The sequence below is a fragment of the Phodopus roborovskii genome, unplaced genomic scaffold (genome assembly GCF_943737965.1).
Source record: "Phodopus roborovskii unplaced genomic scaffold, PHOROB, whole genome shotgun sequence".
Classification (NCBI taxonomy): Eukaryota; Metazoa; Chordata; class Mammalia; order Rodentia; family Cricetidae; genus Phodopus; species Phodopus roborovskii.
The window spans coordinates 5,632,095-5,645,483 of record NW_026126625.1 but is presented as its reverse complement, the minus strand read 5'-3'; the positions used below and the strand labels follow the sequence as shown (position 1 = coordinate 5,645,483).

At 42.3% G+C, this 13,389-nt stretch overlaps 1 protein-coding gene across 1 annotated transcript in view; it reads left to right on the top strand.

Annotated features, from left to right (window-relative positions):
- The window catches only part of Arpin (actin related protein 2/3 complex inhibitor), a 54,957-nt gene that overhangs the window by 37,359 nt on the left and 4,209 nt on the right, over positions 1-13,389 (top strand). The window lies entirely within an intron of this gene.

The window sequence follows — 13,389 nt, the reverse complement described above, 5'->3', positions numbered from 1 at the left end:
GATGTATGTAGTGTAGCTCATGCAGTGGAGAAGTGTTGACAGTTAGCTCTGCTTGAGAGCAGACAGTTCTCTTATAGTTAGTTTCTGACAGTTAATTCTGTTAGGCAGCTTGGGGACAGTACTGAGTGCCTCTCTTCTCTGAGATGAAGGAGATGAAAATTGGATTCTGGTGTAGAGGAAGAGCTGATCAAGACGGTTTTGAGGACAGCCACTAAATAACTAACCAGCCTCCATTTGGTATTTGCTGTGTCAGCCATCGTGACCAGGTGTGTCATGTAAATAGTGCATCATCCTTTTTATCCTTAGGCCAGACAGGTCTAAGGTCTAAGATTCTGGGTCTTCCCATTTATGAGTGAAGAAATGGGCTTAGAGAGGAGTACATCCTCTCCAAGGTCACTCAGGTAATAAGTAGCAGAGTCAGAATTTGCAGCCTGGCATTTGCTTCTGAGCCTACACTTGTATCCGTGTCATACTACCTAGATATAGTGTTGGCTCTTGCTTTAGTACCCTAAATATAGGGAAAGAAGGACTGTTAGCCCACGCTTGTCTAGGGGCAGCATAAAAATAAAGAAGACAAGGTCTGGGGCTGGTAAAATACCAATGCACATAAAATAGAAATAAATAACTTAATATAAAAAGGAAGAAGACATGGTCTGGATTGTCTACTATGCTTAATACCATGTGACATTTGAGGCCAGTAATGCAAGCAGGTAGATGAGGGGAAATGAAATGATAGACTAGAAAGAAAAAGTCCTGTTAGAACTTTTGCCTTTCTTTTTTCCCAGGCTGGCCTTGAACTTTCAGCATTCCTTTTACCTCATCCTCCCAAGTACTCCTCGTATCACAGGTGTGCACCACTACACCTGACTTAAGCATGCTAGTCTCTCTTCCTGCCTCCCGTTCTTCCTCACTTCCTTTGTTTTCTTCTGTCCTAGGGATTGAGGGATGGAGTTGAAGAGCTCACACATGCTAGGCAAGCACTCTACCATTGAGCTCCAGCTCCAGCTTTTAAAAAATTAAAGATTTATTTATTTATGTGCGTGTATATCCACATAAAGTATGTGCATTGAGTGTGTGGCTGTGTGTCTGTGTATTATGTGTGCCTTGATTGTCATGTCAGTACAGGGATTCAGAATCCAGTAAGCACTCTTAATCACTAAGCCATCTTCTTAGCCCTACAAGACATTTTTAAAGAGATAAATCAGGGGTGAGGCTCAGAGGTAGAGCATTTGCTATTATACGCAAGGTCCTTTATCTGATATCCTGACCTAAAAAAAACAAAACAAAACAAAAATCTAGAGAACCCTAGCTCAAAGTTGGTTTTTTTTTTTTTTTTTTTTTTTTTTTAAGAAAGGAAGAAATAAGGAGCATGAACATAGTTTGCTAATTCATATATAAGTACTCAAAGAGCATAAATCATGAAGCCAGTGAGTGGTGATCCTTTCATTACAGAATTCCTAGAACATGAAGAAAATCCAGTTACTAGGTGATTTGCCACCCCACCCCTCCTTGGCAAGGACACTTGGTTTCAGGCCCCCCTCCCTGAGCTGACATAGCATTCTCTATGGGTCATGGTTCTTATCGCAATCTTCTTTTTATTATAGTTAATTCTGTACACGTTTTATCTTTCTTGATTCCAAGCACTTGAGGACATGGTCCACATCTTATCGCTCTTCCTCCCAGCTCTTAACATTATGTGATGTTAAACATATTTGAAAATATAGTGAAACTGAGTGGATGTTTTGAGCATAACACATCACCTTCGTGCTTAGGCTGGGTGCTTAGGACCAAACAGTTGTTTATCTGAGTTTCTAAAGGCATCTCAACATTATAGTGTAATGCATCAATTGATCTTAATTGGGATGAGGGTGGGGGTGCTAAATAAAACATGCTAGTTTAGAGTCATTGGACTTTGTAATATATCTTCAGAAGTTAGCTCTCAGGGCTGGAGAGATGGCTCAGTGGTTAAGAGCACTGGCTGCTCTTCCAGATGACCTACATTCAATTTCTAGCACGCATATGGCAGCTCATAACTACCTATAACTCCAGCTCCAAGAGACCCAACACTCTCACACCAATGCACATAAAATAAAATAAATTAGTTCTGCATTGTTTTATCTCCCTAGTCCTCACTGGACCAAGTATTCCTGGTTCCTCTCTGTGCCCTCCATGGTGTGCATTGGGGAAATCCCCATGTTGAGAGTGGAGACAAGCTCTTCCCAAGGACACAGCATGCCAGGACCTTCATCCCTGGTTCACTTCTCAGTCATGTCAAAGAAAAGTCTGCCTCTAACTCTATATCAGCAGTCACTACCACTGAAGAAACCATCTGAGAAGAGCCAGGGTGTAAGCCATGAACGGTGGTCAGATCTGAGTATCACTCTTTTTGGCACAGAGACATAGGGCAATTCACAGGCCCTGAGAACAGCAGTGCTCTGTATGTCTTGAGATGCTGGTGAAACACTCAGCTTCAGATTGAGAGTAGTCAGAGAGAAAGAGCTATGCTTCCGGGGCTCTAGGGTATGTTTGTGCCTTCTTTGCTTTCTGTTTCTTCCTAATACAGAAAATATGAGAACTAGAAACTGACCCTAAGCCAAGGTGATTTAGTCTGTACTGAGACCACTCCCCCTGGTTCTCTCAGAACAGTCCCTCTAGCAGACCCTTTCCCTCCCCAAGACTCTCTTCCTGCTTATTCTCTGAAGACCTTTCATAGAAATTACTGAAGCAGTCTAAGCCAAGAGGGGATAGAAGTGTTATCTATACTTGTCTTTTTATGTAGTGAACTTGTAAGTTTAGTTTGTAAGTGATTAGGAATTCCTTTTTAAAGCATGGGTGTTGTGAAGTTGATGCCCTGGTTTTCCAACATAAGCAGAGTGACCATGTTCTTTTATATTTGGTTAGAATTTTATTGATTCTGTCTTATGGTCAGGCAGGAGGGTGTGCACTCCTGTCTTTTCTAAGATTTTGTCCTGTAAGGAATTATTCCAGTCTAGAGGTTTCTGTGCCTGTCAGTAAGCTAAGGGTATAGTGTGGCTATTAGTGTCTGATAGTGTTCCAGACAATGGTGTCTGCCCTCCCTGCCCAAGAAGCCTCCAGGATGGGGGTCTTGCCATCTCTACTGAGAGTTGCATTGTATTGTGGAGTCAGTGCTATGGGGGTGTTCTGAGGCACCACAATGTGGGTGGCATTAGGGATTGAAGCTGACTTCTTGAGCTTTTCTTTCTGCGTGCATTGGAGAAGGTATGAGACTTCAGCTTTTAGGGCATGCCAAGTTAAAGTTTAGAGACTGGGTCCCTAGAGGATAAGCCTGACTTCAGTACTTTGCTTTCTCCCTTCCACCTCCCAGGTATTCTGCTTCCAATGGCAGTGACTGTTGATAGAGGGTTAAGGGCAGAATGCTCTTTGACTCGATTGAGAAATGTAACCAGGGATGGGACTCTTGAAAGTCTTGGCACGCTGTGTACTTGGGAAGGGCTATTGAAACTGCCTTGTCTCCACCCTCAGCAATTCCAAAGCCTGGTTTCTGTATCTTTGAAGTAGCATTAGTGGCCTTCCAATTGTATTCATGATGGTCTTCTTGAGAAGCTAGCAGGCTTGTTTTAATCTGTTTTATCTAAAGTACAGTTTCAGAGAGCCAAATTTGGAGAATATGCCAGATCAACAAGCTATGTCTTGAAATCCCGACTTTAGTACAGAGGTGGAATCTTTCTTTCATTACACCAGCAATTATGAGCCAACACCTCATAAGCATGTTGCTCAGGACACCCACAGGAGATTTAACACAGAACCTCAAAGGATCAAGGTATACAAGAGACATGCAAAGAACAACACAACAGTACACTGACTTAAGTATCTCAGTAGACACCCATTCAGGTCACAGAGAAGATCTTGACTCTACCAGCAGAGGTCCTTCACTTCCTTGACTTAGGTGCCCCAACCCTAGGTAGTCAGAACCCCAAACCTGGAAGAATGTTTCTAATTTTTATAGCAGTACTTAGCAGGATCACCATGAAGAATGACTTTAAGGCATCGAGGTGTGGGAATTAGCAAATCTCAGCAATGGTCAGCTCTACAAACCCTAGCTCCCATTTGAGAGAGTGCTTTCTTTCTGTCGGGCAATCACAGAAGGTTGGACAGTCCTCTTTCTTTTGTGCTGAGGATCAGTGCGGACCCTTGAGCATGCTGAGCACATGCTCTGTGAAACACTCTGCAACTCTCAAGTCATTCAACATTTCTGATGCCTTCCAGTCTTATTTTTCTTCTGTGTATATCTATAGTACAGCTGCCAGTCAAGTTTTATATGGCCATAGAACCTTTGAAGGCCCGGCATTATCCCTAAGCACTGTTGGTACCCTCAGCATACACTAGATAGTATTCCTGTAAGAAAATATTGGGCTGAGTAGTGGTAGCACACACCTTTAATCCCAGGCAGAGGCAGGCGGATCTCCAGAGCAAGTTCCAGGATGGCCATGTCTACACAGAAAAACCTTGTCTCCTTAAAAGACCAACAAATAAATAAATAAATAAATTAAAACCTGACAGCAAAAATAGAAAAAGAAAATATTGGATGTTCAGTTCATCCAGATGTAGAGGTGGGTGCTCCAAGAGAAGCATGTAGAGGCTTTTTAGAAAGGAAAAACTGAAGGGATGCAGATATCTGAGTGCTAGTTAGGATGGTGGACAGAACAGAGACATGATAAAACAGGTCAGTATAGGTAGCATTGGCATTTAGCTGAAATCACTCCTACTTTTGGTTATTGGGGGAAAATTTTTAAGTGGTACAGAACTGTAAACACCATTTTTTTTACATCATTGATTTGTGCAAATCAATCTCAGGAAACCCCAGCTGCTACCTCACTCTGCAGACTCCTAAGACTTCAGATGCATCTCTCACCTCCTTTTTATATCAGATTGTTCTGTTGGAACCTTGGAGCTGTCTTAAACCTTTATGTTCAGATAAACTCTTCCCCTTCTTGTGATTATTTCTAGGTCAGAGTACCATCGAATTGGTCAAGAACTTGGGAATCAAATAGCATTTATTTAAATTCCAGTAAGCAATTACATTTGCCAGTGTCATTATGATAGATGGTTATTGAGCTAATAGAATAGCTAATAGAATAGTTTGTGTTATTGAACTAATAGAATAGCTAATAGAATAATAGCTAATAGAATAGCTAATAGAATAGTTTGTGTTTGTTCAGTACACACTGTTCAGCTAGGTGTCAAGCTCTTAACCTTTGCCTCTGCTTTTCTCTTCAAATTCATGGCCTCTTCTTTCATTAAGTATTATTATATGCATATATATATATATATATATATATACATATATATATATATATATATATATATATATATACTGGAATATACATATATGTAAATATAACCTGCTCAGTCTGTATAATGTTACTTGCATTCATGTTTTCAGGGCTGACCATTGGGCACTGGACAACCAATCAGTGTGCTCTTCCCGCACAGAGATCCACCTGCCTCTGCCCCCAAGTGCTGGGATTGAGTACAATGTTCTGTCTGTAAATGTGCCTGCAGGCTGGAAGTGGGTACCAGATCTCATTACAGATGGTTGTGAGCCACCATGTGGTTGCTGGGAATTGAACTCAGGACCTCTGGAAGAATAACCAGTGCTCATAACCACTGAGCCATTTCTTCAGCCCTCATTGGTGTCTTTCTTGTTTAGCTTATGTTTGGGCAGTCATGTTGATGAGGCTGTGTGGGTGTAGCTTCTCACAGCAGACTCAGTAGTCCCATTATTTGGAGTGTCGCCTACATGCCTTGGGTGTCAGCCCTCCTTTCCTCACCCTCCTTCCATGGGGCAGTATTTTAACTCTCAGGGTTCTCCGGTATTCACCTAGATTTCTGCTGGCGCCCTCTAACAGAACCCTTTGTGCTCTGACCATGCCTTTAGTGCCGCAGGTGCTGGGGTTCAGTTTCATTTCTTGGCCGCATGCTTTCCACACCTTTGTTTGGCAGCCTCCAGCTATCTCAGCTCACTCTTTATCCAGTCCGATAAGTTTTACTGCCTTTTATGCAGAATTCCTGACTGGCTTGCAGGGTTACCATGAGCTGCTGTTCGCTCATCATTTGCTTACTTACATCCACAGAGCCATGTGCCAAGCAAAGAGTGCTTGTGATGTTTTCATGAATATTATAATTACAGAATGTAATCAGATATTTACAGCAAGCCAAAAAGTGAGAACAGAGAATCATTGTGTAAAAATTAAACTGAGCCGGGCGATAGTGGCTTTAATTCCAGCACTTAGGAGGCAGCCATAGGTGGATCTCTTGAGTTCAAGGCTAGTCTGGTTTTTATAGAGAGTTCTAGGACACCTAGGTCTACATAGAGACCGTATTTCAAAAATAAAACAAAGAAATCAAGAAAGATTATCTACTTACTGTCATACCATAGGTGTTGGAATTTCCCCTTTTGCGGGGGGGATGTAAGGAGTGCCTTATTTCACAATTTGATACATATTTGCAATATACTTTGATCATTTCCACCTTTCATTATCCTCCCTTATTCTCCCACTCCTGATGAACAGCACACCAGTGAATTTTGGCTTTTGAGGCCTAGGCTGGTCTCTAGGACTCATGATCTTCCTGACTCCTACTCTGGGTGCCAGGATTACCGTCACCTACCTGGAAACTTCTCTTTTAGAGCAACGACGTAATAGATGATGCCTTCTGGGTGAGTTTTATAAACTGGTGGCCTAGAACTAATAATGTGAAAGAGATCTTCTTGGCCTTAACTGGTGGCTCTCAGAGATTTATTTATAGCAAATGATAGCAGGTTTGTTTGACTTTGTGGGGGGAAAATCAGTAAAAAATTCTTACTAGGAAATTTGAGAGTTTGAACATGCTGTCTTCGGATTATCAGCTTTTAAGTTCAGGTGATCACTGGGTCTCTCTTCCCTACTTTTCTTCCTGGTCATTGCTTGTTTTATTTTTTCTTTTTTGTTTGTCTGTTTTGTTTTGTTTTTTCGAGACAGGGTTTCTCTGTGTAACAGCCCTGGCTGTCCTGGAACTCTTTTGTAGACCAGGCTGACCTTGAACTCACAGAGTTCATCTGCCTCTGCCTCCCCTTCATTGCTTGTTTTCATTGTTGAAACCTGGAACCCTGATGCTGACCTTTTTAGTCTTTGTCTTCCCACTCACGACTGATCTTTTCTGTATGTCATAGTATTTCTGAATCACTTCTTGATTATCACATGTATTCTAGATTCTTCAAGGAAAACTCAAGAATGATAAATTGGGCATTAAATCCTTGAGTTGTACATTGTGTCCCTGAGAATATTACTGTTTCCTGTTAGCACTAACCGTTGATTTTGTTTTTGTTTTGGAGACTGGCTTCAAACTCCCTATAGCTGAGGTTGACCTTGAACTTCTGATCCTCCTGCTTCTATCTCCCAAATGCTGGAATTATAGTGTGAACCATCACACCTGGATGTGTAGTGCTGGGGATGGGACCGAGGATTACATGCATGCCACTGGAGGACTCTCCCAGTTTGCATCTCAACCCCTCGCTTCCTTTTGTTTCATTCACTTTTCTCTTATTTCTTCTCTTTTGTCCTTTGTTGCTTTTAGTTCTGTCTCTAGTTTTGTGTCTTCTGTTTTTACTGTGAGTCCTGTCATTTCTTTTTCCTTCTACTTTGCCCCTGATTTCTACTATGAAACATTTTCCCATCTTCTTATCACCCTGCTCTGCCATAATCTCCTGCATTCCTGCTTTGCAGTACTGGGGATCAAATCTAGGGCCTGGTGCCTGCTAGGCAAGTGTTATACCACTGAGCTATCTCATCTGCCCTCGCTTTTCTTCTCTGATATTTTTCAGAGTGCTTTGTTGTAATTTTGGCTGCTCCCTAGCATCAAATTTCTAGTATTTTGGTTTTCTTGTTTCCTAATTTTCTTCATTATGTCTTTATTTAGCTCCTGAGTAGGTGGCTTTTTATAGTCATTTTTGAGTGGGTTTGCTTTTCAGGTGCTAGCTATTGTTAGGAATTCCAAGCTCGGCTTTGAATTGTCCCCAAGTTAGAGAGTTCTTTGAGTTCATTTACCCTTATTTCTAGGCAGCTAATAAAGCTAGGCATCCATGAATTTCCCCAGTGCAAGGACGTTCTTCTCTGCTACCACGGGGACCACATCTGTGAGGCACATACAGTGGACTTGTGTATCTTATTGATTGATTGATTGATTGATTGATTGATTGATGTGGCCCCAACTCTAGGCCCAAGAAGGTTTCTGCCCTCCCAGCAAAAAAATTAGTTTGGTGTCTGGGGGGAGGGGAGTGCTTTGCCTCCAGGAAGTGTATTTTTGCAGGCCTTTCTGAGCTCACTAGCTCCCCCCCCCCCCTTTGTCACATCTTTTCTTCTTTTCCTTCTAGGAAGCTAAGGGAGCCTTGCCTGCCATCCCTGCTCTTGATATCTTTGTGACTTTTGGGGGGGAGGGGCTAGAATTTGTGTTTTCTCCCAATTTTGTTGAAGATGGGTTTGCAATTACATTTCTCCTTTTTGTATTTAAAACACTTGAATGGATTTTGAGAATTCTATCTTTATGATGTTCAAATTAGAAGTTCTAAACTTTTGTTTTATTTTCTGATCCCCATCACGTTATAAATTAGGCCTTTTGCTGTACCTTGTCCATAAAGCCTGCACAGCCACATCTGTCTTCTAAGTCCAGGGAATAAGCTGCTCAGATAGGAGAAGGCCTTTTACCCATTTAGCATGTTGCTCCGAGTGTACATTGTTCTGGGGTTTGGGGTGAAGCATTGAAGAGTTCCTACTGGGGCTGTCACACCAACAGCAAGCCTTAGGTGATGTCATGTACATTGGGGTCATGAGTGAATGTGGTGACAGATACAGGCTGGAGTCAGCCCAACCCGCATTCAATACCTGGTTCTGGAACCGTTGGCTGCTGGTGCTGCAGACCTCCATCTGCATCTTCTCAAATATGAAATGATGGAGCTATTCTAGCTTCATTTCTGTTACTGTGGTAAAACATCCTGGCAAGAAGTAGCCTAGGAGAGGAAAAGGGTTATTTGACTTATGGTTTCAGTGTCACACAATGGAGTCACAGTGGCAGGAGCTCAAGCACCTGGTACATCAGTCACATTCACAGTCAAGAGCAGAGAGAACAAGTCCACCCAGGTTGCCCGCTTGCTCTCATCTACCTTCCTCCTGTCCAGTGTAGTTCAGGGCCACTGCCTAGACTGTGGGTGCTGCCCATAGAGGACAATCTACGGTCCACCACAGACATGCTCATAGACCAATCCAATAAAGACAGACTCTCTTCCCAGGCACTTCTAAGTTGTGGCAAGTTGACATTCAAAACTAACCATCATAATTAACTCAGACAAGTATTGTAAAATTAAAGTAAGTTCTATGAAGCACTTGGCACATGGTTGATATTCAACAAAAGTATTGCTTTGTACCAGTGAAGAAGAGGTGGGCTAAATAAAAAGAAGGAAGCACTAAGAGTACTCTAAAACAGGTCTCTCTCTCTCTCTCTCTCTTTTGTAAATAATTTGTTTAATGTTTACTTTATGTGCGCTGGTGTGAAGGTGTCAGATCCCCTGGAGCTGGAGTTACAGACAGTTGTGAGCTGCATGTGGTTGCTGGGAACTGAACCTGGGTTCTCTGGAAGAGCAGCCAGTGCTCTTAACTACTGAGCCATCTCTCCAGCCCCAGGTCTCTCTTTTTTAAGGTTTAAGGTTTACCAGCCTTTACCACTGTTAATTTTGCAAGTCAGAACCATCGAGTCTGTTACATCAGTGTTCAGCCATTACTACTATCCATCTTCAGAGACCTTTATCCACCTCTGTGTACACTGCCACACGAAACCCACCTGCCCTGCTCCCAACCCCACCATTCTGCTTTCTGTGTCTATATAGTATGTCTTTTTGTTTGTTTTGTTTGCTTGGGTTTTTTTTGTTGTTGTTGTTTGTTTTTGTTTTGTTTTGTTTTGTTTAGGTTTGGTTTTTTGAGGAAGGGTTCCTCTGTAGCTCTGACTGTCCTGAAACTCGCTCTGTAGACCAAGCTAGCCTTGAATTCTAAAACCCACCTGCCTCTGCCTCCTGAGTGCTGGAATTAAAGGTGTGCACCACTGCACCCATCTTGTAGTATGGTGTGTGTGTGTGTGTGTGTGTGTGTCTGTGTCTGATTTAGTTTACTTAACACAGTGCCTTCAGGGTTTACCCATGTTGCATGGATGTATGCATGTATCAGAATTCCCTCCCTTTTTAAAGCAGAATACTAGTCTGTCCTATGGAATTCCACATTTTGTTTATCCATCATTTGAGAGTGGCCACTTGGTTTGCTTCTATTTTTTTGCCCACTGTGACTATTGCAGATATGAGCATGGGTGTATAAATGTTTCTTGAGTCTCCGCTTTTAGTTGTTCCTCCCCCCCCCCCTTTGGTATATACCCAGAAATTGAGTTGTTGAGTCATACAGTAGTTCTATTTTTGCTTTTTGAGGAACTCCCACACAGTTAATACACCCAGTGGACTATTTGATAGGGAAGTATAAGCAATGGAGTTCCCCCAAGGAATAGTATGAAAACCAGTCTTGCTTAACATGTTATAAGTTGCTTAAATATGAAATTTTTACTATTAAATTTTATTTTCATGTAGATATATATTAGTGTATAATATGGGTAATGTATATTGTATAGAATTTAGGAAAGAGAGGGAGAAAGCAGAGAAGTGGTTATTAAAACTTAATAAAGCCAGGTGTCGGTGGCACACTCCTTTAATCCCAGCACTCGGGAGGCAGAGGCAGAGGCAGAGGCAGAGGCAGAGGCAGAGGCAGAGGCAGAGGCAGAGGCAGAGGCAGAGGCAGAGGCAGAGGCAGAGGCAGAGGCAGAGGCAGAGCGAGTTCCAGGACGGCCTCCAAAGCTACACAGAGAAACCCTGTCTCAAAAAAACAAAAACAAACAAAAAAACGGAATAAATGGTTACATTTAAAGGGTTCCTCCATTATGTTACAAAAGGACAAATCCCAGTTACATGTGTTAGTGCCTTCTTTCTGGACACAGGGAACTTCTTGTATCAAATGCATGAAAGCATGCAGATTTTTTTTTCAACTTCTTGGTATCAAAGAATAAGTTGACACTTGAGACTGGACTGGAGGTCAGTGATCTAAACTATGACTCTGTCCCATGGGAGATTTTTAGAAATGTCTGAGGACATCCTAGCTGGAGGGGAGCTGCAGCGCATGAGACACCAGAAACATGCTATAGTACCCAGGAAAGCTCAACAAAAGATTGTCTCAGGGGCTGGAGAGATTGCTCAGTTGGCAACAGCACTTACTGTGCAAACATGCAGACATGAGGACATGAGTTCAGGTCACATGACCTGCAACCCCAGCACTGGAGGGTAGAGATGAGAGGATCGCTCCAGTTTTCTGGATGCCAGCCTACCTACCTACCCACCCACACACACACATACACATCATCTCAAGGCTAAGATACCTTGCTTCAAATCCAAGTTACCTTCTTAGCCTTGTCTTTAGTCTCCCTCTTATATAAACTTCTTATATAATTTATATAAATTTCTTATACAAAGCTGCAGTTCCATCCTGTAGCTAAATTGCTTTTCTCAGGGCCTTTTCTGGCCTCCTGTGGGGCCTCCAAAAGTTCTACACTTTCTTGACAACAGAAGGTAGTACTTCCTACATTCCTGCTTTGACAAAAAATAATTACAAGTCTTGTTATGATTTGGTTTGGAATTTGAAGTGCCAGGTTGGATCTGGTGGGACCGGCCTATAATCCCAGCCAGTTGAAAAATGAGACAGGAGGATTTTGAGTATAGGGCTGTCCTAAGCCATTTAACAAGAATATTTCTCAAAAAGATAAGCCCTAGGGATATTGGTCAACTATGCTTATCTAGCATGCACATAGCTGTGGGTTGTGTTCCCATGGCTGTATACCAGTTATGGTGGCACATACCTGTAATCCTACTGCTTGGGAGATAGCACCAGGAAGATCAGAAGTTCAAGGTCTACATAGCAAGTTCAAGGTCAGTCTGAGATACATGAGTCAAACATTAATGTTAAAGTTGAAGGGGGGACTGGGAAAAACATTTGCACAAGGCCCTAGGTTCAAGCCTCAGTATCACAAAGGAATGTGAAGTACCACCCTGTAGGCCCCATCGAACATATCTGCCTTCATCCACCCAGGACTTTCTCTGGCAACTCTCCTGTCATCCTGTGTAGTGGTTGGATCGCCTCTGCTCCAGCTGTACATCAAAATTTAACTTTGCTTAGAGAACCACTGAGCGGGATTTGGTCTCAAAGCTGGACCTACTTAATGCCAGACAGTATGATGACAGTCAATTGGGTGTTAGGAAAGCATCTCTTCTTGTATAGAACCCAGTATATAACAGGCACCAGCCAAGGCATTTTATGTCTAGTTTTCCATCTAGTTATCTTACCCAGATATTTACTCCTGTAGTTTTGGAAGGAAGCTGAAGCTTTGAGAATAGAATTTGCCAAAGACCACTTAGCTCTAACAACAGCAGGGCTAAAATTTAAACACGACCTGAGTGCAGCCTCTGCTACCACCTCATTGTTTCGAGGATACCAACCCCCATCCCCACCCCCACCCCTCGCCATTGATAATAAAAGACCCCAAAGCCATAGAGACACCTTGTGGTCTTACTAGTGAGGTGGCTGAGTTATGGATCTGCTGCCATAAGGACCACGCTTCAATAGCTCAGGGATTGAAGGGAGCCATGGAGTCAGGGACTGATCACACGATTGACTTTTCTATCTGAGAGAGTAAAACTTAACTCTCTGGGGCTGGTGAAAAAGACCCACATGTGTACACACACACACACACACACACACACACACACACACACACACACACACACACTCCCTCCCTCCCTCCCTCCAACGTGTCAGGATCTCACCTAGGGTGCTGGTGAATGGCAAGCCTTCAGCAGGTCTGAAGAGGAGATGCAGAGCAGGCAAACTACTGGACAGATAAACAGACACATGAGGACTTCTCTGAGGGCCAAAGCATAGCTCTTCGTTTTATTATTCTTTCTGTTGCTTGTTCTACTCTATTCCTTTTCTGTTCTGTTCTTCTACCCTGGTGTTTCCCTTCTTGTTGTCTTTATTTTTTTCCCTTACAACCTATCTACCCCAGCAAAACCTTTCAGCACTGTAAAAATCACAATTATGTTTACAGTCTATTTTTAAGTGAATGATTATAATGAATACAAGTAAAAAAACACATTTCCCATCTATCTCCCTTACATAATTTAAACATTTTACATATTACAGTGAAAAAAATTTCCCCAAGAATTCACATACAATTAACTTATCTTTTAGACTTCTTATAGATCAGGAGTCCATAACTGTTTACATAGGTTTTTAT